At 39.7% G+C, this 25987-nt stretch overlaps 1 long non-coding RNA gene across 1 annotated transcript in view; it reads right to left on the reverse strand.

The window, feature by feature from the left end:
- Positions 1–22241: 22241 nt before the first annotated feature.
- LOC124264891 overlaps positions 22242–25987 on the reverse strand; it is a 29387-nt gene continuing 25641 nt past the window's right edge. Inside the window, exon 4 of the long non-coding RNA XR_006895287.1 lies at positions 22242–22251. This is a non-coding gene — a long non-coding RNA (uncharacterized LOC124264891). The remainder of the gene's footprint in view (positions 22252–25987) is intronic.

The following is a 25987-nucleotide window of genomic DNA, read 5'->3' on the forward strand; positions in this document are numbered from 1 at the left end:
CACAAACATAAGCAAACACATATAGCATCAATAATTGTTCACGCTTCATGCAACCTCCTTTCATTCCCCTTCCCCTCCTCACTCCCTGTCCCCCCTCTCTCAGGACAAACAGTATCGTTTGATCCAAACATTCTACTAACCAGTAAACGACAGATCAAATAAATGTCATTTTGCCCTTTCGGGTTTTACGCTGTTCATCCAAAGGCGAGGCAATAAATACCTATTGGCATTACTAGGGCCATCTGAGTCTAATCAGATCCGCATTGAGACTCGTTATTACTAGTAATCAGATACATTACCAAACACTTCTCTGTTTTGACGTTTCCTGCGTTGAACGGTCTGGGTAAGTATTCGAAATGATCGAAGGGAAAATGCTTATTCGATTAGATCAATCGGAATGCGATTTAACCATGCTGGTGGTATGGATCTAAGAGTTCAAATGAACCAGTAGATTTTATTAGGCGGAAAATAACGTCAAATCAGACACTAGAAATGTGACAAATTGTGCAAGAATAATTTCAAAGGAATTTTGTTTTCTCCTATTTTCGTAGCGCGAGTACAAGGACAGCTCAATGTAGTGTGTTTGTGTCGCCTTGTAAGCAGAGACTTGGTCACAAGTTCGATGGAGAGCCAAAAACAGCGCCCTGACGTGAAAACATACAACGTCAGCAAGTGGACTGTGTGTTTTCACAGGGAATGCTTTCAGTTTCTGTTGTGTGACAGCATACATATATTGTCCAGTTGTAAAATTATTTTTTTTGCAAATAAATACATTAATGGATGATTTTACATAAATATCGAAATTACTGATTATTCACAATAAATCTATTTAACAGTATTTCAGTATTTTGTCTGGAAAACTGTATGACATATTGCATGTGTATATTAAGTCTCAAGCAACGGGGGCAGTGGGGTAGCATTGTCACGCTGAAGACGCGGGTTCGATTTCTAACATGGGTACAACGTGTGAAGGCGATTCTGGTGTCCCCCGTCGTGATTTTGATGGAATATTGCAAAAAAAAGCCTAAAACTAAACTTACTCACTCAAATCAATAGTTTTAACTTCAAAGTAAATGTTGCAAAAGTGTCTTTTAGACTTCAGTAAGTATGCCACAATGTACTGAAATACTCAATCCAAAGACTTCATCATCATACCTCTGAAGATCCGGGTTACAATTGGTCATCAGTAGCCCACGCTGTGATCCTTTAATTAGATTGTCTTCATTGTCTTTGGATTTTTCACATATGTGTCTGTGACTGTGATATCGTTCAGTAAATCATTGTAACAGATCATCATGATGGTACACGGCTGTAAATGTGAATTTATTAGTACATGCTTGTAACGTTAACGTTGTAACATTGTCATGTCATTGTTCCTTTTGGTGACACTGACGTGTATTTAGTAAAAATAATGTGTAATCATGTGTTTCTGCGCGTTGGTTATTGTTTATTGTGTACACATTCGTGTTACGATGGCTGTAACCCTAACATTGAAATCATATGCTACACACATGTACCAATGATATCACATATGTGGCTGTGACTGTGATATCGTTCAGTAAATCATTGTAACAGATCAACGTAATGGTACACGGCTGTAAATGTGAATTTAATAGTACATGCTTGTAACGTTAACGTTGTAACGTTGTCATGTCATTGTTCCTGTTTGTGACAGTGACATGTATTTCATAAAACACAATGACATTGTGTAATCATGTGTTTCTGCTCGTTGGTTATTGTTTATTGTGTAAAACTTTCGTGTTCAACTGAATTATCGACACGGGCAGAAACTTGTCAACCACACGACCGTATGATATTGTTTCTGGACCTGGAACTATATACGATGGCGTTGAGGAATCCAATCATACAAAATATCGCCATACAGTTTGTTCTGTATTCCTTCCCTGAAAATAACTGTGTAAAAGCAAATAAAAGCGTCCACCGTCCGACTTCATTTTTTTTCATATGCCGAAAAGACGTCTGGCTGGACTTTCCATGAGCTGTGGGACAGCTATTTCGATAAAATGTGTTTTATCATGCACCGTTATCATTATTTAAAACAGAAATGGCGTCTAATTCTGGAAGCAGTAGACGCCTTTTGTCTGGCATCAGACATATATGTTAATGTAATTTCTTTTGGTGTTTCCTGTAGGTTACTGAGAGAAGTCTCAAGGTCATAGAGGAGCCTAGATGTTATTCCTCTTGCCTGAGTGTGAGTCAGTTTGGCCAGACATTAAAGCGAAGAATTGTTTGAACACACAATGCTATTTAGAAAGTGCTCAAAGGTAACATGCATTTTGGGATTACACTTAACATACTCTATTACTTTCTGAAGGTGTGGGTTCGAAAGCCGGATGGGACTCAACTCAAAGTGTAATCCCAAATATAGTCTGTGTTACATTTGAGCACTTTCTAAATGGCATTGTGTATTCATAGCTTCCGGCCGTGGGAGCCGTGCCAAATTACACTTATCAGAGAAATACACAAAGTCCGTGATCTAGACTGCCAGTTGTCCAACTTCTAATTTTGTGGAAGCAACGGTGGATGAGTGGGTTAGACGGCTGACTTTGTGTGCTGACGATTAGGCGTCTGACTCTGAGGGTGTGGGTTCGAATCTCGGATGAATCTGTACTTTACTGAGAAAGTGTAATCCCAAATAGAGCATGTGTTAAATATGATCACTTTCTAAATGGCATTGTGTATTTAAACAATTCTTGGCTTTATGTATCGTGTGTTGCAAGAATTGTTTGGTGGACATTTTCAAACAAATAACTGGCCTTCATCAACCCGAATGCCTATTTTTAACCGAAACGGATTCCACTGATGGTAAAGGACAAACTTCCACTGGGCGTTAAGGACAAACTAGTGATAAAAATGATGACTTGTTCACGGAAAATCAGGTCTTCACGAAATCAATAAGCATGCCATACCCCACCGCCAGCACCCACGTCGTCACTACTTACAACAACTTCGTTAGCGGTATAAATGAACATGATTGCTAAGAAGAAAGAGTCTGGAAACGTTATTGCATTCTACTGCCCACCTCACCACTCCCGGAAAAATACTCTCAAACCAGTTTTTGCATACTCCGCACTTGATTATGTCACGCACAAGATCATGACATCATTTGAAGTTAAGTCAGTTGATCTCAAATTACAAACCAGTCTCAATCAAATTTGAATTTTTACTTTGGGAATATTTAAGCGATTTTTTTAATCGATAGAACTCGCAATACTGTTTGGTCTTCAAGTAAAAAAGACGAAACTGGGCATGCGGTTTATATTGGAGCAGGAGATAATCGTGTTGAGACTGCATCCGTTTGTATTTGCATATCAGCTCATTGCCAGCCCGAGTATATATAACAGAGGCTGGCAGCCATGCTGTGTAAACCTTCAAGGGTCTTGGAATCCATACGTCGATAGTAGGACAAAGATATTCTTGTTTATATGCTGGTTTGTGTTGGGGCCATGTCGTGTTGAGCACGTGCTAGGAATAGCCATGGAATGACCATGGGCGCGGTTATTGGCAAATGACCTATCACTTGTCACATGATCATATAGCGTGGGCGATGGCAGGACCTGGGTAGTTTAAAAACAATGCTAAAATTAGATATTGATATGTTTTGAAACAATTTTAGAAATGCAATAGAAAAACAATACAATTTGTATTAACATAAATGACTGGAATGAGTGAGTGAGTGAGTGAGTGAGTAAGGCTTTACGCTGCGTTCGGCAATATTTCAGCAATATCGGGACAGTGGACACCAGAAATGAGCTTCACACATTGTACCCATGTGGGAGTCGAGTGAACACTTGAACCACTAGGCTACCCCTTCCCCTTGCCCCCTCCGCCCAACCCCGCTTTTTGTACCCCCAGGATCAATTAAAGCTCTTGTCGATATCAATTAGGGTATCATACGGAGGAAGTTTTTCTTTTGGCAAATACCTACTTCCACTCAATTACATCGGGGATTAACAAGCATTGTTTGACGGGATTTCAAGTAACTGTTGGATTTCAATTGCTAACTTTGGTTAGCGGGAGGGTCCCCCTCAAATGTTGCGGATAGTGTGTGGGATCTGCTGTCGTCATGGAAGCAGCTCTTTAGGAAGACTAGGAAAATATTTCGTTTGAAGCTAGATGTATTCCGATTCAAACAGATCAATTTGTTTTTCATGTTTTGGTTGAGAGTTGGCTTTGGGATAGGGTACTGGAAGAGGATGAAAGGTTGATGGCCATACTTTTCCCGAAAACATTTCCAACAAGTTTCCTAGGGACATCTCCTTAGAGAACTAACTAGACACTATCTTCATATCGTGAATAACTGATACACGATGAAATGAACTTTGGCCAGGCGAAGTTACTGTTGCCTCGAAGTAGAAGCTTGGTCACTTTGTAATCTTCTATATTCGTATATTTTTGGCGGACAACTCGAAGCATTTCCGTAGGTCCCGTCAACATCAATGGTGTTTGACTCCCACCCTCTCTCCCCCTCTCTCTCCCTCTTTCTCTCCCCCCTCTCTCCCCTCCTTTTGAATTCATCTGAATATATTTGCTGCTTATGTACCTGAAGAAATGACCTGTGTATGAAATTTGAATTAAACAATTCCATTGTTTTCATTGCCTTTGGGGATAATAAAAGTATGGTGGATGCGGAAATGCTATGAGTCCACTGTCTCAGACCAGGAAATGAAATGTGGTGATACAGTTTGTTATTTGATAATCTGGAAGCTTGCGGGAACATATTTTTAAAGGTCACAATGTTATAGAAGCGTCAGTTTCCTTGATTAGAAGTCCAGATACATCACGACATTCACTGGGGACAAGGTCACATGCCTGAAGGCTAAAACTTTCTTTAAACCAATGAGCAATTTTTTTATTCGGTAAGGATTTTGGAGATATGGTGAGAGGGAACAATATGGAAAATGTTGGGGTCATTAGGTAATGATGGTAACAAGCACGCCATGTTTTCTCAAAGAGTTTATAGATTTACAAAAAGTCAGTCGATTAAGCCACAGTCTCCTTTTCATTATCGGGGGAAAATATGTCCCGTGTCAAAGTTCCTAGCTGGAAAAATCAGATGTGGGAGTAAATGTATTTGAGCACCAAATTCTCAATTTCGGCGTGGAAATCGAAGTGCGTTTCACGTACTATACACATTAATATCTTGTAAGGTCGCTTCCACGTGGTCCGTTTTTTTCTCGAAATATGACAATCATTTAACATTTAAGGAATCAATGAGCAAACATTCAGCAGTCTCCGGGAAGATCCAGGTTAGAATTGCTTTTCAGCAACTAACGTTTTTGAAAGAGGCAACAAACGGGATCGGTTGTCAGGCTTGTTGACTGTCTTGAAGGATGTTATCGTATCCCACCTGTATAGATCTATATTCAGGGCGTCATGATGTCATGTGTTATATATATATGTCACATAGGAATATTAGTGAGAGACGCTGTAAACAACAAACAAATCCAATAATTTTAGAGACAGTGTAAACATATCAACATGATACCTTGACTTCATTTTCCAGAAATGCGCTTTCAAAGATGCGCTTTGAATTAAGAAAGGATTAGGGTAATGACAAGAGAAGAACATAAATGCTGCGTTACTAAAATATCTAATAAATATGTGTTACTTCACATACAAAAGCTGCCACATATAGAAACAGCATGACGTTTCTGAATGAACAGATCGGTAGCCTGTTTTTGTGGGAATATTCCATTTTTGGTGTACTTCCTTTATGTAATAATGATTCAAATACTAGATTGCATTGAAGCAAAGAAAAATACATTGTAACTGACGACAAAATTTACATCAAGTTAGCATCTTTTGAATTCTTTTCTTACCACGCAGGGGATCGAACCTCAAACCTTCCACTCTCATTGCCTCGTTTACATATTACAACCAGTTGACCGGTTTGAAAAGAAGGTAAGGGCTAACCTAATGCGTTTTCAAACTGTTAGCATGAAGTTTTGAAACCTAGAAAATATTAATTACATCAATTGTTTAACTTTTAAATTCTTCATGATACAATTTTGTTATGCCTTTGGTGTATGGCAGGGTAAAAGGGAGCCATCTTGAAATATCATATTCTTTGGTAGCTAACACGACCCCAAAATAGTATCGTCCTACCCTTGAACACGCTTGCTTGACAACGATACAAAAATCTGTATCGAAACGTCGCATCACCCAAGTAAAGAAGTTGTTCATCCATAAACAACTTCTTTATTCGGGTGATGCGACGTTTCGATACAGATAGTTGTACTTGCTTGACAGCGATACAAGAATCTGTATCGAAATTTCGCATCACCCAAATAATATTCATCCATAAGGTTTGTCCTTACTGTGAACATGTTTTGCACTCACAATCACGATCGTTGTCTCAGATTCACAAGTACTGTGTCTTACTGGGGTGTACATTTTTCCACATTTTCCACAGTCCCCGGCCCCACCTTCTCATGTGGGCAGTAGGGTAGCTTATGGTTAAAGGGTTCGCCCGAGACCTGGGTTCGATACCCCACATGGGTACAATGTGTGAAGCCTATTTCTGGATATTGCTGGAATATTGATAAAAGAGGCGTAAACCTAAACTCACTGACCCCTTCTCTCTCTCTCTGAACACACACATACGCACACACACACGCACACACCTTTCACACACATCCTTCACGTGGCGTAAACACACAAACATATGCAAACACATAATTGTTCACGCTTCATGCAACCCCCTTTCATTCCCCTTCCCCTCCTCTCTTCCTGTACCCCCTCTCTCAGGACAAACAGTATCGTTTGATCCAAGCGTTCTACTAGCCAGTAAACGACAGATCAAATAAATGTCAGTTTGCCCTATCGGGTTTTACGCTGTTCATCCAAAGGCGAGGCAATACATACCTATTGGCATTACTAGGGCCATCTGAGTCTAATCAGATCCGCATTGAGACTCGTTATCCCTAGTAATTAGATACATTACCAAACACTTCTCTTTTTTGACGTTTCCTGCGTGGAACGGTCTGAGTAAGTACTCGAAATGATCGAAGGGAAAATGCTTATTCGATTAGATCAATCGGAATGCGATTTAACCATGCTGGTGGTATGGATCTAAGAGTTCAAATGAACCAGGAGATTTTATTAGGCGGAAAATAACGTCAAATCAGACGCTAGAAATGTGACAAATTGTGCAGGAATAATTTCAAAGCGCGAGTACAAGGGCAGCTCAATGTAGTGTGTTTGTGTCGCCTTGTAAGCAGAGACTTGGTCACAAGGTGAAGGGAGAGCCAAAAACAGCGCCCTGACGTGCAAACATACAACGTCAGCAAGTGGACTGTGTGTTTTCACAGGGAATGCTTTCAGAATTGTTTCTGTTTCTGTAGTGTGACAGCGTACATTGTCATCCAAAACTGTGTTCCACAGGAGATATTGTTTTTGTGAGATCATACGATATCTCCTAGAGTTTTGACAGCAGATTTTGTACAATGCCCTGACAATGCTATGACGTCATGACTGACTGACTGAGTTTAGTTTTACGCCGCTTTTAGCAATATTCCAGCAACATCACGGCGGGGGACACCAGAAATGGGCTTCACACATTGAACCCATGTGGGGATTCGAACCCGGGTCTTCGGCGTGACGAGCCAACGCTTTAACCACTAGGCTACCCCACCGCCCCTATGACGTCATGAACTTGACGACGTCACAATGCTGTGACATCGCTGCACTGCAAGTCTAATGCCAGTACCGTGTTCAGAGGTGCACATTTTTCATTGAAAACTAATGATGATAAATAAAATCTCACCTTCGTGTCTACAGGGCAAGCCTCGGATATTTGTAACTGTATCAACTCGTGTTGATGTAATCAGCAGTGCATACTTCTCACGAGAGGCTACTAAAGGGATCAGGTGGTCGGGTTCGGTGACTTGGCTTGGCTGTCATCGTATGCCACTTGCGGAGATCGATGCTGTTGATGTTAATCAATGGATTGTCTGGTGCAGACTGGATTATTTACATCATATATAGACTGTACAAATCACATGTCTTTTCACGCGAAGAAAATCCAAAGACAATGAAGACAATCTAAAGGATCACAGAATCGCCACTGCACATGTAAATATTCCGAAGCCTCACATCCTGTCTTTTGATATCAAAAACAAAGTATTTGTCAGTTTTAAGTAGGGTTGGGTATTGCCAAAACTTTCGTATTGCGATATATTGTGATATGTGCCACTGTCAGGACTCAGATGTGATTATACAAGAGATCAATTGAAAATGTTTCCAAATTAAAGACTTCGGTCTAAAGTTTTGAACTGTTACTATGAAAAAGTATCTATTTTTATATATATATATGGTTCAAAAGTCATGCATTATATGACCAATAAACATTCTCAAAACAATGAATGTATGATAATATAAAGGAAATACAAAGGTTATTAGTATTTTTACTACATCACGAAACTTACCGATCATGGTCACGGAATTGCCGATCATATCGGGTGAACCGGTTCGCGAAAAGTGTACCGCAATATATCGTATTGTGAATTTCGAAATGCAATTGCAAAATACCGGTTAACCGGTATTATCGCCCATCCCTAGTTTTAAGCAATAGTGTTTATCATTTATAAACTAGCAGACAAAGGAATGTACAATCATACACAAACATTATATTTGACCAAAACATAATAACAAACTAAATCAAACAGGATATATTGCTTTTGTGAGATCATACGATATCTCCTAGAGTTTTGACATAAGATTTTGTACAATGCCCTGACAATGCTATGACGTCATGAACTAGATGACGTCACAATGCTATGACATCGCTGCACTGCAAATCTAATGGCAGCACCGTGTTCAGAGGTGCACATTTTTCATTGAAAACTAATGAATCTCACCCTCGTGTCTACTCAAAGCAGTTTCTTCACTGAAACCAGTCGCTGAACCACTTCTGTCCAAAAAACATATATGCTACCTATATTCAATGCATCACCATTGCTTGTTTGTTTCGTTTTTAACCACCATCAAACATGATTGTATGTTTTCCTTCGCTGGAGTAAGTGAGTGTAGTTTTTCGCCGCTGTTAGCAATATTCCAGCAAAATCACGATGGGGGACAACAGAATTGTCTTCACACGTTGTACCCATGTGGGAAATCGAACCCTTTTTATGACAAACTCTTTTTGTGAATAAACTTTAATATCGATATTTATGTAAAAACATCCATTAATGTATTTATTTGGAAAGAGAAAACAATTTTACAATTGGACAATATATAGAGAATCTTGCCGAGGATATTTTTACTTTTATCAACGTGTGTTGATATAATTGATATCAGTAGACACGAGGGTGAGATTTTCTATTTATCATCAAAAACTCACTCTTCATTAGTTGTCAATGAAAAATGTACATCTCTGAACAGAGTACTGCCATTTAACTTGCAGTGCAGCGATGTCATAGCATTGTGACGTCATCAAGTTCATGACGTCGTAGCATTGCGTGATTTTTTCCGGGTGTGGTGGGGTGGGCAGTAGAATGCAATAACGTCTCCAGCCTGCATTTCTTCCGTATCAATCATGTTCATTTATACCGCTAACGACGCTGTTGTAAGTAGTGGCGACGTGGGTGCTGCCGGTGGGGTATGACATGCTTATTCATTTCGTGAAGACCTGATTTTCCGTGAACCAGTCACAATTTTTCCTTTACTGCCAATGGAATCTGTTTCCGTAAAATAGACATTCGATTTCCTTTGGTCGAGCCGATTAAGATGATGTTATGAAGCATACGACTTTGTAAATAACAACGTTTCCAAAACATGACACGTTTTATAGATGTCAACTTCGTTTTATTCTTTATCCGACGTTTCAGAGCTAATTCTTGATCATTCATCATTCATCTGATGAAGGAGCAAATATTAGCTCTGAGACATCGTACAAAGAATAAAACGAAGTTGTTATCTATAGTCGATTATTATTCACAAAGTCGTATGCTTCATAACATCATCTTAATCGACTCGACAATACAGAGAAACAGAAAAACAATTCAGTTTGTATTAGCAAAGTTGAAAATAATAATGATGCTGCTGATCATGACTGGAATGAGTGAGTGAGTGAGTATGATTTTAATGCCGCTTTTAGCAATATTCCACCAATATTACGGTGGGTGACACCAGAAATGGGCTTCACACATTGTACCCATATGGGGAATCGAACCTGAGACTTCATCGTGACGAGCGAAAGCTTTAACCATTAGGCTACCCCACGCCCCCTGGAATGAGCATGATGACGATGACAAGAGAGTTAATAACAAGTTTACCAAATCCTTGTCATACAATTGTTTTATTAAGTTTCTGCTTTTGAATACCGTGATAAGAAAATATCTAATTAGATGAACATTCGCCTGTGTTTCTCAGGAATATCTTTTTAATCAAGATGCATATGGTTTCATGATGTCAAACATGTTTATGTAGTGTTACGACGGTTGTCTGGGCAACGATACATCCCGTGGGGTCACGATGACACGCAGATGGCTGGATTGTCTAGTCCAGACTTGATTATTTTACAGATCGCCGCCATATAGTTGGAATATTGCTGAGTGCGGCGTAAAACAACAAACAAAGAAAACATACGATGACACGCTGTCATCCCAGTCAATGAGCCTGACAGCTTCATCCATTTGGTCGCCTGACATCATAGCTGGCATTGCCTTTCGGTTGTCCATCAGATTCCTTGTTCCGACACATCCATAGTTTCAATACAATTGGCCAGCGCATGGACAGACCATGATCAGGCACCGACCAACTCGGAAGCCGTTTCATCCATTTGGCCCCCTTGTGCCACCAACATAGCTTGCATTGATTCCTTGACCAGACATCGACCGACACGGAAGTCGTGGATCATGTGTGAATACCTGGGCACACCTGCCTACACGCCATCCATCAAGGTCCTGATCCTGATCACCTGTGGGCTGACAAGATTCGGTCACCGTATTCGCCAACACATTGAGGCTACAAGCTTCAGGAGTTCGGCTGCTTCAGTTACTGTTACTGACATCAGGAACTGTAGCAGAGTGCCAGAGTGTGTTCAGCAACAATAATTATTGTGATTTACGCACGTTTCAAGTAATCGGCTTATAGGTGTTAATGGGTATAGCTATCTGCAGCCAGGAAATTTGCAGATAGGAATACCATGTCGAATATATGTTGTAGATATATTTACGAAGCTGTTATGAAATTCTTTTACAAAGAAATAGTGTATTCCTGACGCTTTAAGACACCCATAGCACAAACCAAATTGTTTGTTTGTTACATATTTTGTTTAATGCCGCACTCATCAATATAAGTCCCATCTGTTCTTCTGATTTACCCATCAGGGCACATGTACAGGACATCAGTGATATGACCTCGTCTCTTTCATATTTAGATTTATGCATGCAAAGTTAATGGTGATCAAAACGTCTCCAAAAGCCTGTGTGATTTCAACTCCAACAGAACCATCTTGCCCTGTATGTCAACATCATTCCTCTTGTGTTTACATTTTACTTCTGAGTGAGTGAGTGAGTGAGTGAGTGAGTTTGGTTTTACGCCGCTTTTAGCAATATTCCAGCAATATCACGGCGGGGACACCAGAAATGAGCTTCACACAGTGTGCCCATGTGGGGATTCGAACCCGGGTCTTCGGCGTGACGAGCCAACGCTTTCACCACTAGGCTACCCCACCGCCCATTTTCACATCTGAGGTCCTATGTTTCTAAATACGATTCTTTCTCAAAAGGTGTTTGAGACCTCAGCTTTCGAAAGTTTTTATAGCACCGAAAGTCATTTCCACATTTGAGTCATCACAGACCTAATGATGTCCGATTCAATACTCATTTTGACTCGTTTCACGTGCAGCATACGCTGTTCATTTAGCATAACCTTAGTATCATCACTTCGGATAGATATTCATGGAGACCTCCTTATGACATAAACGGATTGATTTCTTGGGACTGTCGAATATTTTATGATATCAGTATTTGATAGTCATTCATAAACACATGTTCATGACTTGATTGCTTAAAGCATAGGCTTCCTTTGACTATGAAAAGGGATTTTGTCGGTTGTAAAAGTATTGCTTTACATGTTGCAGTGACCGTACACTAAATATTATCTAAATTGAATCCACTGTATCGGCAACTGGCCATCCATGAGTTAATTTATCCCGGAATTCAGTTTACACTCACGTATTCATTTTCCTATGTTGGGCACTTAGAATGTCTTTTGTTCAGGAGTGTAGAGTGTTGGATCGATATCATACACAATGCACATTTTTGGAAGGAACATAGGCCCTTTTGTCATAAAAATGACATAATCATAGTGAGTTTTACGCCGCTTTTAACACTGTTCCAGCAATATCACGGCGGGGGACACATATAACGTGCTCCACACATTGTACCCATGTTGGGAATCGAACAAGGGTCTTCGGCGTGACGAGCGAACGCTTTAACCACTAGGCTACCACACAGTTTTAATCAAAGAGACCTTTAGATGTATTAGAAAATGGACGTATGTATGTATGTATGTATGTATGTATGTATGTATGTATGTATGTATGTATGTATGTATGTATGTATGTATGTATGTATGTATGTATGTATGTATGTATGTATGTATGTGTGTGTGTGTATGTGTGTGTGTGTGTGTGTATGTGTGTGTGTGTGTGTGCGTGCATGCGTGGCTGCATATGCGTGCGTGTATGTATGTATGATTAGTATATATATTATTATCATGTAAAGGAACATAATGTCACAACAATACACTTCATGTTAAAGTGTTATAAATCCTTGAGGTTCTAATTGAAAAAGTATGCATTTCTTGTGCCTGTTCACCCTTTTATTTGGTGCACATGCAGATTGGTTTCCCTTTATGCAATGCTCTTCACTACAATCAATCTGACAAACTCTGACATACGTTCGCAACTCCCTTTACATCATCTGAATCATTGCAGTTCCACATGTCCGAATCTTTACACAAGATAACACTGTAAACATGATCCGTGATCTATTTCTGTTTTCAATGAAGGATTCACCTGATAGTATGATTGTATTCAGATACCGGGGAAGTAAAAGACACTACGTAATACAAGCTTTATTAAATGAGGAGTCTACACGAAAACGACCGCGACTCCTATATTGAACCTAATTAGGAATGTAGGCATGTAAATATACCGGGGGTTTGCAATATGGTGTAGAGTTGTGTTGTCTTATATTGGCTACAGATGTCTTGTGATTCCTTTGGATGTTTGGACGTAAATAACGAAGGAATATGGAATGTGACGAATAGGAAGATTCTTGTCTGATGGTGATGTACTTATAATTACAGTGTGGGGTTTGCCTGAATCGAGTACATACTGGTGCGGCATTGCACAAGTCAGTTTTTTGCTCGATGTGGAACCAAAAAAGCTGAAAATTCACTGCAGTAGTACACTGTACCGTGGTACTCGGGAAGATCCAGGTTAGAATTAGTCTTCTTACCCATTGCTGAGTCTGGCGTTAGACAACAAACAAACACTGTACCATTGTGTTCCTCTATATTGGTAAAGGTTCCTCTATATTGGTAAAGGTTCCTCTATATTCGCTTTCTCATCGAAGACCCGGGTCCGGTACCCCAAACGGGTAGTTCGAAAGATTTTTGTCCAAGATAAAAAGAATGTTTTGGAGAAGGTGTCTGCTGCTTTCCATCCGGCAAAATTACTTAATATGTAATGGCTAAGAACTTTAATTTTCATATTTGGAAGCTGCAAGTGTCAAAGGCGGCGTAAAGCCCAACTCACTCACTCACTCTCTATATGATGGCGGCCTATGAATAATCGAGTTTGGGCCCCACACTTCATTGTCTGACACGTGCGCATCGATCCACACAACTGGGATATGATTACATGCATCAAGACAGACAGCCTCATCACCCGATCGCGATCCAGTGACGTGTCCCTTACGACAACCGTGCGCTGTTGAAGTGGGGTAGTCTAGTGGTTATAGCGTTCGCTCATGATGTGGAAGATCCGGCTTCGATTCCCAACATGGATACGATGTGTGAAGCCCATTTCTGGTATCCTCCGCCGTGATATTGCTGGAATATTGCTGAAAGCGGCGTAAGTCCACACTCAAAGGCATCTGTACACAGATGCAAGCAGTGGCTATAGAATGTACATGGAGTATCAGACTGAAGTACATGAATACAATGTGTGAAGCCCATTTCTGGTTTATTCCAATGGGTGAGTGAGAGAGTTAATATTTAACGTCACATCGGCAATTTCTCAGCCAGATCGTGACGAAAACAATTAATACAATAAAAAGTGAAAACATTTAGAAGATTAAAAGCTGTCGACGATGGACAGTAAAAATACTAAAGAATCACAGATATTAATATAAACCTAGCGAGCAAAGCTAAAGCATTCCAATTAAAGAAGACAATACAATATAAAACACGGGCTATAGATCGCAAACAACTGAAGTTAGATACCATACTAGGAACCATGGTGAGTTACATTACTTTTGCTACCTGCATTGATCCTAGCTGGATTTACACCATCCTTCAGCCGCCGGCGACTGTAGGAAAATTTAGCCGGCAGTTAAAAGAACAAAAATGCTACGTTTAAGATGTGGTAAATTTTCATATTACTTTGAAAGTTTTGGGACTTACGTACCTTATTCCAATGAACAAATCCACTATGGATATCAATGACCACCATGGCAGTCCATATCCCTTTCGTTTTGTAATGCGTTTTGGACTTCTACAGTAACTTCTTTTATTTGATTATGCCACACAATGCCTTTTGTGATGTATGATGCAGTGTTGCTATGACGTAAGCGTCTTCTTTGGAAAGTCATTCTGGGGATGTCGACACATTCACAGTTTGAATAAACAATTTAATCCGACACAGAACTATTGAACTGGCCCCTTACATTTCTGTAGGTCAGAAATTAATGTGACAACAGGTATAATTTTCATAATTTCATATTCATGTCTGACATAATATACGACTTCGAATTACCCAATTTCTTACATGTCTTAAGTCCGTTCACCATACCAAACACACTGCACGATGAACCATGGCAACATGCTACGACATTTACTGCAAACTGAGAGTCAATATCATGACTACAAGCCTCTCCTGAATTATGCAGTGTATTATTATCTCACGGGGGCCATAGCGTGTACGACCCCTTAACCCTAAGTATCGACAGCAGTCTATTTCCAGAAGAAACAAATCCGTTTTGAAATATCGATCGTTAAACAAATATTCTTTATGTCAAGCATACAGGTGATGTATGATATATTACCTGGTGTCGACCCGGGTTCGCCAACCAAGCCTCCGTGGACTAGGAAATTAAGATACCCTGGTTTAACATAGCGATCAGCCAATTATGTTCCGCATTCAAAATATTAGATATTACACGTTCAAATACCTCGCCTGCCAAGATTACCCTGCAGCCTCTCCGCCAGACGGCGTTGTCAAGAATACTTGTACGATTTCCCCAGGTCACTACACGCCCTGTTATCGGATAAGACAACATGTCTTCAATTTAATATTTATATCAACTCAAGCGTCCTTGGCATGGCGACTTACCTCTTCAGTAAAGTCAAAGAGGCTGAAAAAAACTATTGAACGCCACTTCATCACCTAGCGGCAAAGTCCTGATGGCCAGGGGTGATAACTCAGACTTTTCCGTCTGAGCTCAAGCTCTTTGCCTTCAAGAGGGGTTATCTATAGCCGTACAATAGTGCTATGGTGACATACTGATTGAGATTTTGATATCTGGATTATTAAAAATAACTGAAAATCTTTGCCGCTTCTGTGGCATATCCCACAAAGCAACTTTAATTGGAAATAGAAATAGAGGAAGAATGTGATGCTGAAATCGTGGATGAAGAGAATCTTATGGTTGTGTTTACATGTACCATACACTCAGAGTGATTCGGATCGATATTTAACATATACGGGCACATGAGATAATCTTCATTGGAATTAAAATAGGGATAGAATGTAATGTTAGACGAGTTCGGTGTGGTAGATCGTACTGCTGACATTATTTGGTTGAGTTGATATGTCTTCTCGAGGTGGATCGTATTGTGAATATATTTTGGTTAATATGTCAATTCACTGAATTGAGTTCACATCGAAATTTTGATTTGATGTCGACATTCGACTTGGTGATCTCAGGATAACTTGATCTATCTAATTACCACAAGATAACGAGGTTTATACGGCCTAATCTAAGGATTTCATGATCTGAAATATAAATAATTCAATATATTGTATCAGTATTAGGAAGTTTTCACTGTATAACATACTGAACTAATCAAACAGGATTACGTTGCATGGCTTTGTGTTTGTGTTCCAATCGGTTTAACCACAATCTCACGGCCCAGTCTCCGCGCAGTACCAGAAAAATACTTGCCGTTGGAGCCGACTACAGTTAAGTGCGTTTTGTAACGAATACGCTTATAACGAATACGCTTATAACGAATACGCTTGTAACGAATACGCTTATAACGAATACACTTATAACGAATACACTTATGACCTATACGCTTGTAACGAATACACTTATGACAAATACGCTTATAATGAATACCCTTATAACGAATACACTTATAACGAATACACTTATAACGAATACACTTATAATGAATACGCTTGTAACGAATACACTTATAACGAATACACTTATAACGAATACACTTATAACGAATACGCTTGTAACGAATACACTTATAACGAATACGCTTATAACGAATACACTTATAATGAATACGCTTGTAACGAATACATTTATAACGAATACGCTTATAATGAATACGCTTATAACGAATACGCTTATAACGAATACACTTATAACGAATACGCTTGTAACGAATACGCTTATAACGAATACACTTATAACGAATACGCTTATAACGAATACGCTTATAACGAATACGCTTGTAACGAATACACTTATAACGAATACGCTTATAACGAATACACTTATAACGACTACGCTTATAACGAATACACTTATGACGAATACGCTTGTAACGAATACACTTATGACGAATACGCTTATAATGAATGCGCTTATAACGAATACACTTATAACGAATACACTTATAACGAATACACTTATAACGAATACGCTTGTAACGAATACGCTTATAACAAATACGCTTGTAACGAATACACTTATAACGAATACGCTTGTAACGAATACGCTTATAACGAATACGCTTTTAACGAATACACTTATAACGAATACACTTATAACGAATACGCTTATAACGAATACGCTTATAACGAATACGCTTGTAACGAATACACTTATAACGAATACACTTATAACGAATACACTTATAACGAATACGCTTATAACGAATACACTTATAACGAATACGCTTGTAACGAATACGCTTATAACGAACTTATAGCGAAATGGTTAATTTTTAGTCTAACTGCGTATAACGAATTACGGTTTTGTCGAACTTAAAATCAGTTTGAATTCGTTATAACCGTACTTTACTGACGTAGTGTAATTGGTGTTTGTTGTTTAATCAGCAATATTCCAGCTATATGGAAGCGGCCTGTTAAGTGTCTAGTCTGGACCAGACAAACGAGCATCGATCTTCGTAATTGGGATACGTTGACATGTGTCAACCAAGTCAGCGAGCCTGACCACACGATCCCGTTAGTCACCTCTTTCGACAAGCATGGGTAGCTGAAGACCAATTCTAATCAGGACCGTCACGGGTCTAATTGGGTGTTAACAGCGCGTTTGATAATCCCGAGGCGTGTGTGACACCGTTTTTTAAAATGCAAAGTTTGCTCATGTTATCAACCACTTTTGTACCTTATAGATTTTATGGCTGGGATACTGACCACAGCGGCGTAAAACGGCATTGCGTATATGACCTTTTCAGTCTCTTCAGAACCGCTGGCATAAATGTGTCCCACATATGCATGCCTAGAATATATTGGTACCTCTTTGGGGCTTAGTGAGTCATATCAACCAGGATCAAATCGCCAATCACAACGTAAGGATTTCTTTATCTGTTATTCTGCATCACCTAAAACCTAATTTACGAAGAAATGGAATTCAGCCCGCCGCATAGTACGTTCTCCAAGGGAGGATACACCAGCTCAACAGACAATAACATTTGAGATTCTAAATGAACAAAAAGATGATTGTGGAGATGGAAGACTTGTGACTGCCGATTGACGTTGTTATCCTCTCCACGTCTTTGATCTACGTTGAGCCGGGGGCTCGGGGAGAGGACCCTGGTTCTGGTAGAAGTCAGCCAATTTGCGGCACCAAACATCGAAACCAGCGTTTCGACATCCAAAAATACTGTATCCTTGAGGGCGATGACAACACCGCCTGCTTCGTACGACGACGATAACAACAGCCCTGCAATGCTGTTCTACTCTGGCTTATTAACGAGCCACAAGTAGCTGGCGTGACCTTGTGATATGGAATATCGGCCGTGCCTTGGGGTAAAAGAACTAGGTGAGGATATGAAGAGGGGGAGGGGGTCTGGGCGAGGAACTGATTAGGGGGAGCGGAGACTTGCAGGGACAGTGGTAATTATTTGTATTTTAAACTGACCAGTTAAGGATATGGGGGTGGCGTTGTGTCCTAGTGACCAAAGCGTTCAATCGTCACGCCGAAAATCTGGGTTGGGTTCCCTAGGTGGGTACAATGTGTAAAGTTCATATCTGTGTCCTCTGCAGTGATACAGCACTAGTATTGCTAGAAAATCTATACATTTCATTTCTTGTTTTCATTGACGTGACATACCTGGAATATTACTAAAGCGGCGTAAAAAAAATACTCACTCAATAACTAGTAGTTAAAAAACTGTGAAGGTCCGGGTTAAACCTTCAGTAACCCATGCTTGTCGTCAGAGGCCACTAACGGGATCGGGTGGTGAGGCTCGCTGACTTGGTTGACAAATGTCATCGGTTCCCAATTGCGCAGATCGATGCTCATGCTGTTGATCACTGGATTGTCTGGTCCAGACTCGATTATTACAGACCGCCGCCATATAGCTGGAATATTGCAGTGTGCGGCGTAATCCTAAACTCACTCAGTAGTTAAAACATTCACTTGTCACCACGACGTAAAACTATACTCATTCACTTCAGGAGACCACAGCCACTTATATCCATGTAAATCATTGCTCTAAATCACATGCGACATCATATATCATGACCAGTGAGTGAGTGTGTGAGTGAGTTAGTTTAGTTTTACGCCGCACTCAGCAATATGGCAACGGTCTGTAAATAATCGAGTCTGGACCAGACAATTCAAACACCATGAACATCGTCTACGCAATTGGAATGCGTCAGCGAGTCTGACCACCCGATCCCGATGGTAGCCTCTTACGACAAACATGGGTTGCTGAAGATCAATTCTAACCCCAACCTTGCGGGTGGACAAAATAACAGAGATTCAAAATCATCATTAATGCTGAATTATTTATTCTAAATCGTGTATATCAACAGTTGGAAGTCAGATCTCCCTGAAGCATATCGGAATACACCATACTACAACATGAGTTAATAAAACTATGAGTGCTTTTTCTCAAAAGATTTAATCGATAAAAATAACTAATCAGGTTTAAAGATGACGTCTCATGGAGGCTCGTAACTAGCGAAGAGTTCACCAGGCATTCAGTGGGTCTGGGCAAGTAAGGTCAACTGGAATATGACGTAAGTCAGTTAGGATCTGATAAGGTTATCACCGGTTATACCTTGGGCAAAACGTGTTCATAGGGTTAAGCAAAGACCGCATTTTCACGACTTTGAAACTTGTTGAAAAAGGGAATTGATAGATTAAACTTATTTTACATTCCATCCTAAACTTAAAATTTCAGTAACCTCCAACAAGTCTGGTTTCATTTCCCTTCACGTACACCATTTCATCTACAAACACGATTGTGTCGAGGCTGAAGGGGCTTGAGCAAATACTCTCTTCACAAAAGGAAACGCATAGGCAAAAAATAAGGAAATGTATTGAACGTATTTAAGTGTACATAAGTCGATTATGCTTGAACAATTGAAGGAAATTCGAGACATGGATGAACATATGTATTGTTGTCATTGTCAGCATTATAATCAGTTCACTCACTGCACATGTGTGGACACAAGGGGGCGCTCAGGTCAGTACTAGGTGACACCACCTCTTGCAGCCGTCACTGCTCGACTGCTCGGCTTGGAAGGGATTGCACAAGTCGTTGGATTTTTGCTTGGGGAATTTATCGCCTTTCCTCATGCAACGCGTTGGCAAGTTCTGCAAGTGTCCGAGGACGATGGTGATCAAGTTTACGGACGCGTCGATCAAGTTCGTCACATGAGTGTCCGATCGGGTTCAGATCAGACGATTTGGAAGGCCATGGCAGGACATTGACCTTTGCATTGGCGAGATAGGTACCTGTTACACGAGCTGTGTGGGGTCGAGCGTTGTCGTGTTGAAACAGCTCGCAGGATTTGGTCGATGTAGCGATTAAGTAAGATTGCCTTGAACCACCTAGCTCTGATCTACACGTGTAGGACATGGCTCCCCACACCATGACGTTTCACGACCACATCTGTCCACTTGTCGAACGCCTTGGTCTTCCACTTTTGGGATGATCTTGGGGCGAATGGAAGCGGGTATATCGATGTCATAATCGAGATATGGTGCTGTGTTGGACGTTGAAGTGTCTTGCAACGGCAGTCTGGGACAGTCTGCTTCCAAACATCCAATGGCGATATTTTGGTCAGTATCATTCAATCTTGGCATTTATTATCTTCGTTCACGTCGTAAATTTCGTAATGAAATGATGAATTTGATTTGGCCTTTTATAGTCGATGTCTCTACTCATGTGTCAGAGACATTGGGGTAGCCTAGTGGTTAAAGTGTTCGCTCGTCACGCCGAAGACGGGTTCGATTCCCCTCATGGATACAATGTTTGAAGCCCATTTCTGGTGTCCCCCGCCGTGATATTGCTCTAATATTGCTAAAAGTGGCGTTGTCAAAAATGATACATTTAAAAACATTACACAAGACAAGACAAGATTTGTATTAGGTCAAAGACCAATACAATATAAATATACTGAACATTCGCCTGTGCACATGGCGAGGTACGTATATAGAGAGCAATCATATTGTTATTATCATTATTGCCCAAGAGTGAGGATATGTGTGAACGATTTACAAAAATTCAATTTTGTTTCTTTCATTTAACATATAATAAATACACTTTGCAGCTTTCAATATTTCAGAACTGTTTTCACATTTTAACAATGTGATAAACTTAAACATACTTATATTTTCCAATAAAGTATTACTTAAATGCTGTTTACGTATTTCTCGATATTTTGGACAAATCAAGAGTACGTGGTACTCATCTTCTATTTCGTTAGTACAAAAGGGACATAATCTATCAGCAAGTGGGATTTTAGGCACACTCCATCTTCCTTTTTCAATCATAAGCATATGTGAACTGAGTCGGAAACGTGTAAACGCAATTCGGTACTTCCTAACATCAATATTAGTTAAATATTTCTCGATGCACAGAGTTTCCTTAATATGAAGATACAATCTAGTTTCAGAGTTGATAATTGATGTTTCCACATTTGAGAATAAATGTCCTTAGCCCTTTGTGTAAATTCTCTCACAAAATCACAACTTTCAGGAACATATTGGGCAACCCAAATATAACCAAAACCAAACCTGAAGAGCGTATCTCTCAATAAACTTGCCCAATTTTCAACATCATGGTTCTCATTTGAACTATTCAATAATGAATTATATATCAAAACTTTATATCTATCTGGTTTACAAAATCTTAAGCCAATATTTGATAATCCTGACAAGAGGAATAACTTTCAAAGGGAATGTACCCAATTCTCCATATAAGAAAGTTGATGAAGTTGACATTTGACATATAATATATGTTTCATAAATTTCAAGTGTACCCTTTCGATAGCATTAGCTTCCATAAAGCCCCAAACTTCGCAACCATATGAGAGAATAGGAGAAACAACTGATTGGAATAACTGATACTGAATATCTGGAGTAATGTACACATTATCATTGAATATATTGTACAATGAACCAAGTGCCTTCAAACCTTGTTCTGATAGGATTTTCTGAGCTTGTGAAAAACTGCCACCTGTTGAAAATACTAAACCAAGATATTTAAAACTATTGATTACCTCAAGAGGTGAACCATTATAGGACCACTTTTCAGCCTTGCCTTGTCTACCTCCTTTACGAAAAATAATAACCTTTGTTTTTTCAGTATTTATGGTCAAGCCCCATTTCGTGCAGTAGGTAAACATCATATCCAAACCGTCTTGTAAACCTTTAATACTATTGCTAAAGAGCACCATATCATCCGCAAATAATAACAGAAGTAAACGTACATGAGAAATAACAACTCCCAAGTCATCAATAGAAGAACGTTCTTCTACTATATCATGAATAAATAATGAAAACAAAATCACAATTAGCATAACACAAACACAAGTATTGGTTAATACGGTTCCACGGACAACATACATGTAGCTCCAAATCAACTGCATGTGAACATGTCTAGAGACTGAAAGTGAGTCACTGATGGCGACTGTGTCCTCATTTCCATACACGCAGTCCCCCTACCGGGCATCGGGATGGGGTCTGACTGCTGATGGCCACGAGGAACGCATTGTGTCTCTCTAATTAGTCACCTAGTGGTGTGAAAAATCAATATTGTATGCGTGTTTTTTCATGAAAGAACTCTATTGAGGTTTTGTTGAAATTATTTGATACTCCTCGCTTAATAACAACGAAGCTTTCAAGTGAGGTTTTGTTATAATATAATTTCCAAAGTATTTTCTTAACATGGCAAGTACCAGAAGCTTGCAGCGACAAAAACAGTTGCTGGCACAGTGTGACAACCAATGACATGGAAGTGAGGGAATATTTAAAAGAAAACAACAAGTTACACATAATGTTCCCACTTTGTAATGTGTTTCTTTTAACGTGAAGATACGAAGTGATGCCGAAATTGCTCAATGTCGACAAATGTGGAGCTTCGATCGAAGTATTGGGATGCATTAAAAAGACAGCGAGCCCGACCATCGGATCCCGTTAGTTGCCTCTTTCAGGGGGTATCCTATTGGTTAAAGCGTTTGCTCGTCACGCCGAAGATCCGGGTTCGATTCCTCACATTGGTACAATGTGTGAAGTCGATTTCTTTTGTACCCTCTGTGATATTGCTGGAATATTGTTAAAGCAGCGTAAAACTCACTCACTCACTCACAAGTTGCTTCATTCGAGAAGCATGGATTGCTGACCGATTTTAATCCGGATCTTCTCAGGTTCATGCAATGTACAAGTCTAGGGAATGAAACAAGGCCAACGGCGTGACGAGCAAATGTTTTAACTGCTTGGTTACCTTCACCCCATAAAGCCTGTTGTAAACGTCCAATTACGACTCAGTGCAATTTGCAGATTTCATAACTGCAGCTATGAAAAGAAAGCACTCTAGTTTCTGTCATCGAAAATGACGTTAACGACACGATCATCAGACCTCATTGTTCCGCTTTAACATTGTACATAAAACCAAAACCAAACACATATTCGCGTTAAATGTTTTAGCTTTAGGCTTGAAATACTCACGTTCCTAATTTCAGACTTGTTACCAAATCCACGAGTCATACGACTCCGCCTCTTTAACATGCCACAAGGAAATAAAAATAATTAGGAAATTCCTTGAATTTCAAACCCATCGATCTTCTCAGAAACATGAATATTTAAAGCATTCACCAGCATCCCATAGAAAAGAATTGGTTTTGAAAATCTGCATTCTAATCTTCAAAAACCAACAACAGCATCTCAGGATTGAAGAGCAATCAGCCAACATTTTCCCTTGGATCTGAATACTAAGTTCATGCTTTGAAAGCTTTCGAAAATGTAACTTCTTGTCACGCAAACATGTTTTAAAACCTTGTGGGACAGGGAATATCAATGGACACATGGAAGTTGCAGTGAAAGTACTTTCATCACAAACCACATATACAATTACCGGACCAACTAACAGTACTTCCAATCTCAACAAAGCAAGTGGATCCGTTATCAGAGATAGTATGGTCCAGTGTAGAATGATTGATTCTGGTGTTTGCTCTCTGCCCTTTTCACCCCATGTGAAGACAGTCCAGCGGAATGGGATAGATGGCATCAGTGGATTATTCGTTAATGAATGTTATTGTTGGTAGGTCTACCAACGGCCACATTTGACATGCATTTGTAAATTTCAAGAATGCTTGTCCTTCGAGGAACAATGAGGCGTGGTTAGTATGGGTCTGATCTACGAGCGATATATATAATTCTTTAACACGGATAACCTCTTACTGAAGTCATGTTAATGTTGATATGCTAATTCCATAGTACCGTCTGATATCGGTAATCTGATGCAGATCGAGGTCGAGGCCTCATCTTGGACATCTTGATTTAAGGGCACTTGAGACAGTAACGCTCAGAATAACCCAATTGGTATTCTGAAAAAAAAAAGTAAACACGTTTCAGGTTTCAATAATCTGTATGTAATGCATATGTTTACGCCTGTGTGTTATGTTTATTAATGTTATTAATGATCGTGCTCTTTTGATGTAATTAAATCATCCTTTTTCGGGCCTGTTTCGTGTACCCTGTCGAATTGAAATTAAGCGTCAGCTACAACAAATGAAACATGTACTTTGGTTAATAGATCTAGAAGGTGACTCCAAACTGTAGATTAATGTAGGCCACAAACGTGATCATGAAATAAAGGTTAGTGACTGCATACGTGCTCATTACATCATCATGACCATAGCACCGAACAACAACCCCAAACAAAGAAAATTGCAAAATACAATTGCAATACCGAATCAAAACAAAGAAAATTTTCTCAGAGAATATCAGAGATAGATTATCTTACAAGTACGAAACAATTCAACGGGTAGCAAGAGGCTTCGCAGCTGAGAAAATGATCACCGAAAATGACACCAGGTGTTCAAGAAAAGATCAAGCATATCCTTACCTTTGTCGTAGCTGTCAGACGAGGTCTAACCGTGACAAAACGGCGTTACCGTGCAGAGTCAATAGTGGAGGTACAGGGTCACAAGCAATTACTGCATGTGATAGGGGGCGATGAATTGGTTAGAGGGGCCAGGTCGCTGACGAAACAGGTTGGGTCACCGCATGGACTAAAACATCAATCATGAACGTAGCTGGTGCAGACTCGATTATTTACAGACGACATTACTTGTAGCTGGGATATATCTGCTGAATGTGGCTTACACAAAAAAATACAAACGACTTCTTTGATTGGCATGCTAAAAGTTGAGGAGATGAAGAATGAGGACAGTTTTATGGATCTACAACTTCTTTATTCTGTATAGGCGCCGTTTCGACATTGATTCTAATGTAACTTGATTGACAACGACATTAGAATATATGTCAAAACGTCGCCTATACAGAATAAAGAAGTTGTATATCCATAAAAACTGTCCTCATTCTTCAAGAAAACAAAAGGTTGGTCAGTCTACCATGGACTACCATGATGTACACTTTCCACTGCCCGGCAAAAGAAAATATATACTTGAAAATTGGCTGTAACCAAAACATTATGGAGATTATCAAAACATTACTAGGCTGAAAACGGTTGCAGTGGTTTCATTTTACTACTATGTATGTGGATGTATGCCTTTTAGCAATCATGCTGAACATAAGCTGGGATTTGCATAAAAATATACAGTCAAGCGCTTTTCACCGCTGGGACCAAGTATTTAGTTCGAGACAAAAGTAAGTTTGACACATAGCTCGAGTCAGCGGTGTTTGACACTAGGTCGGCAGTTATTTATACGGGAGGATTGTATCCTTTGCCCTGCTGTAGTAGAGTACATTTGCTTTAGCTAGGAGTCTAGTTTGTTTATAAATGATGAGGCATTCAGCATGAGAACAACATAAAGACGGAGTGATAG

The sequence above is a fragment of the Haliotis rubra genome, unplaced genomic scaffold, assembly GCF_003918875.1.
Source record: "Haliotis rubra isolate DU_JTF1 unplaced genomic scaffold, ASM391887v1 Scf95, whole genome shotgun sequence".
Taxonomy (NCBI): domain Eukaryota; kingdom Metazoa; phylum Mollusca; class Gastropoda; order Lepetellida; family Haliotidae; genus Haliotis; species Haliotis rubra.